Raw genomic sequence first — 4,652 nt, 5'->3', positions numbered from 1 at the left:
AAATATTTGTTGGGAGAGTCAACAGTGGTTACCAGAGCCAAATCAAAATATCTGCAATATTTCTGAGATGGTGAGAATTATGCTTCTCTGAATCTTTACAAGAAAGGAAATGGGAATAATAATCCTCTTCATGTAACAGTTAATAAATGTTGAGCACATAATAAGTTCCAGGCACTGTGTTAAAAGTTTACTCAAATGATCTCTTGAATTTTCATAACAATTCAATGAGTAAGTTATTTTTAATATTCTCATCTTACAGATAAAAGATACTTGGGGGATTTTTCTGTAGAGAGGGTCATTTCACTGATTTGTAAGAAACTGTAGGTAATAGAGGTCACTAGGACTCAGATCTCTCTTACAAAATAACTAAGGCAAAAAAAGATTTGAGAATCCAAAAGGTTAGAAAACAACCAATGCAAAGCCAAGCAAGAACCCACACACTGGCAAGTGTTTTGAGGTCAAAGCTCATCTTCTTAAGGTTTGTACTATATTTGTCTCTTTGTTTATTTGTTTCATTGGATAAATTAACAGTGAGGGAAATTATAGTCTTTATGTTAACAGCACATATGGTTCATTTTTTAAAAAGTCTCCTCAACTATTTTGGGCAACTACTATCAAATTGATAACTGTTATCTACTTCTTTGAAGTGGAAAGTCCTTTAAAGTTAGGACTATACTGGTAAACACATGTGGAAGTTGATAAACTATAATTCAATTTGTTGTTGATGAAAAACGTGAATCATGGGCTCGGTGAGTTAAAAGCCACCTTTGTTTTCTTCTTGTAGAACCTGACTCAGTGCTGGAATTCCATCTGCAACATCCCCAGTGGGAAAGCCTAGTAGGGCAGGCAACAGGAGCCTGTGAATGCTTCAAGCTCAAGAAGCATTCGTCCCTGGTAGATGAGTTGGTGCTCTTTAGCATGATTTAATCAGAGTATAGTTTAGGTTGAAACAATTGTGTAAGTTTTCTTTGTCCATTAATGTAGATAGATTGATTTTTCAAGTTATAAACAGACCCTACATATCTGGGATAAGCTGCATGTGATTGTAAAGTATTGTGTTTTTTAAATATACTGCTAGATTGAATTAGCTAATTTATGTTAAAGATTTTTGCATCCATGTTCATGACAGAAATAGGTCCGTAATTTTTCTCTCTTAAAAGTTGAAATCAAGTAAGGTGACCCCATAAAAAGTATTAGAAATTGATCCTTCATTGTATTTTCTTAGGAAGAGTTTGTCCAAGTTGAGTGTTATCTTTTTTTTTTTTTTTTTGGAGCGAATAGAATAACCCACTAATAAAGTAATATGAGTCTAAAGTTTTCTTTGAAAAGTAATTTTTAATACTAGATTTCCATTTCCTTAGCAGATAAAAGGTTATTTGGATTTTTAATTTCTACTTTTGTCAGTTTGGGTTATGTGGTATTTTTTCATAGAAATTGTCCATTTAATTTGAATTATCAAGTTTATTTGCTGAAAATCCATAATATCTTCTTTATCTGTAAAATAAAATCTGTACTGACACTTTTCTCTCTCCCTCTTTCTCTGTCTCTATGTAAAATATTTATTTTACTAAATCATCTTTCTGTATCATTTAATTGTACCCTTTATAATTTCTTGTTTTCTATTTTATACAATTTTTATTTGCTCTTTATTTTCCAGCTCCTTGAAATGAAAGCATAAAATATTTATTTTTACCTTTTTTATTTTGTTTAAATGCATTTAAGCTAATAATTTTCCTGTAAGCACTGACTGATATTCATTTTAAAAGTTTTGATATGCTAATATCTTTTGTCATTCCATTAAAAATATTTTCTAAATTGTTTTCTAATTTCCCTTTTGATTGCATCTTTTACCCATGGATTACTTAAAAGATTTTTGTTTAATTTCAATCAGCTTGGGATTTTCTTGAATATGTGCGTGTTAGTGATTTTTTTTTTTTTTTTTTTGAGGAGGAGTCTCGCTCTGTCGCCCGGACTGGAGTGCAGTGGCCAGATCTCAGCTCACTGCAAGCTCCGCCTCCCGGGTTTACGCCATTCTCCTGCCTCAGCCTCCCGAGTAGCTGGGACTACAGGCGCCTGCCACCTCGCCCGGCTAGTTTTTGTATTTTTAGTAGAGACGGGGTTTCACCGTGTTAGCCAGGATGGTCTCCATCTCCTGACCTCGTGATCCGCCCGTCTCGGCCTCCCAAAGTGCTGGGATTACAGGCTTGAGCCACCGCGCCTGGCCGCGTGTTAGTGATTTTAAGCTAAATTCCAGTGTATGAATAAAACAAACAATAATTTTAACCTTTTGAAAATTGTGAGGCTTTTTTGGCACAAGATATAATCAATTTTATCATGTGCACATGACAGTAATTTAAATTTTATAAAGTGTTCTGTATATGTCAGTAAGGTCATGTTTATTAATTTTGTTCAGATCATCTATACTATTATTGAGTTTTTGTCAGTTTTTAAAATCAGCTTTAATTGTAGGAATTTTCACGTGTGATTTTAGCTCTGTTTTTTGTTTGTGTGTTTCCTCTAATGTAAAACTAAGATATTAGTTGTATACAAATGAAAAATGAGGATATCTTTCTGTTAGATTAACCTTATTATACAATATACCTGCTTCTTACTATTATTGTCACTTTGTCTCTTAATACAGCTATTTTCTTTTGATCAATGTTTGCAAAGTAACATGTTTCTGACCTCTTACTTTAAAACTTACTATGTCCTTATAAGTAATGTGTGTCTGTGGTCAGCAGCATAAAAGGGTTTTTAATTTATTATTCAGTCTGGATATCTTAGATTTTCATTGGAGAATTTATTCCATTTATATTTAATTTCTAACACTAGCTTGCTTTATATTTTCCATCTTACTCATTTCCCATTTTTTCCTATTTGTTCATTTTCTTTTTTTGTTAATTTATTTTGGCTAAATCATGTGTTTATTTTCTATTTATTATGCATTAAACTTATTCTTATAATATTCTGTTAGCAGCATCCATAAATATTACAAACACACCCTTGAATTACATAGTCCAATATAGGTTATTACATATACCATTTTATAGTACCTTAGGACTTTATATTCCTGTCTTTTATTGTTTTAGTTATTTAGTCATTTTAGTTCTACATATAAATTAAACTCCACAGATATAAAATTGCTGTTTGGTAGAATCAATGTTGATATATAAATATATTATCAAGGTTCATATCTAAATCTATATATCTCTATGTATTTGTGATATATTTATTCTTCATTCTTTCTGGTCTTTTTCATTCCTTCTTGCCTTTGTTTCTATCTGTGATCATCTTCCTCTGACTGATGAATTCTACTTAGGTTTCCTTTTACTGCAGACTTACTGGAGAAAAGTTCTCTTAGTCTTTGCGTGAAAACATTCCAGTTATGTTGTAAGATATTCTTGCAGGGTATGTAATTCTAATTTTGTAGTTATTTTTATTCAACACTTTAAAGATATTATTCCACTACTATTTGGCTTTTATTGTGTTTGTAAGGAAGTTGGCTAAGAATTTCATTTCATTGTATTTGAAGGCAAGGTGACTGTTTCTCTGCTTTTAAGATTATTTTCCTTTTCTTTAATTATGTTTACCAGATTAATTATGATGTGCCCATATTTGTGTCATTTTGGATGTTTTCTATTGACCTGTTTTGAACTAATTTTGTGTTCTGTTGCATCCAGGCTGCTACTAGTAAGCCCAAACATTTAATTTTCAGTTTTAAAAATTGTATATTTCTTAGTTCTTTATGTGATTTTTATAGATATCCTTTCATCCGTTTGGTCATTTCCTATGATTCTTTAACATATTATTTAATAGTTATTCTAAATACTTCACCTGCAAATTCTTTTACCTAGGTTTGTGATTTGACACCTATTTTCTACCTTCTTCCATCTTCCCTCTTCACAGGTCTACTAATTTTTTATTGTATGCCAGATACAATGAATAAAAGAACCATACATGATCTCAATCATTTTATCTCCAACGTTCTCACCACATTTAAGTGGATATCATAAAGAAATGATCATCTCAATTCAATTAGAAATTAATTTGAGACAAAACTAGATTGTAATATTTGTCATATTCAGTCCATTTCTGATTTCACTGCTTCAAAGGAATTAGTCTCCTTGATTGTTCATTAGAACCCGGCTAAGACTCTGTCTGCTGAGCCCCAGACAAGTACACTTTTTCCATCTCTGCTGTTTTTAAGTTTCAGTAAATGACTCAAGCCTGCTAACAAATGTCTTGAGCTGCTGACAGGTGATGCTCTTGATGCAAGCTCCCTTATTGGCAGATCTTTCTTCTAAAGCACCAAAAGACTCTGAATATTTTATTCTGCATTTAGAAGCTTCTGGTTTAGCCCCTCTGGATCTCCAGCAAACGTTCTTTGAGGAAAACAAGATTTGAGTCTCCTCACGTTTCCAATTTGCCACACTAGTCCTAGTTGACTGCTTAAAGCTTTGGTGGTGCCTCCTGCCACCAGAGAGTCCTGCTGCTTCAGCTCAACTAACCCTTGGGTCACACCAAAAACTGGCAGATGGCCCAGCTGGAAAAATGGCTGGAGGTAGTCAACTCACTTCTCTTCTCTGAGGAATTAGAGGAATTAGGGTATATCTCAACTCTTACTTGCACTGCTCTCTCATGCAGCCAAAAAT

The sequence above is a fragment of the Colobus angolensis genome, unplaced genomic scaffold, assembly GCF_000951035.1.
Source record: "Colobus angolensis palliatus isolate OR3802 unplaced genomic scaffold, Cang.pa_1.0 Scaffold298, whole genome shotgun sequence".
NCBI classification, from domain to species: Eukaryota; Metazoa; Chordata; class Mammalia; order Primates; family Cercopithecidae; genus Colobus; species Colobus angolensis.
The sequence above is the reverse complement of the archived record's forward strand: the minus strand, read 5'-3'. Positions refer to the sequence as shown.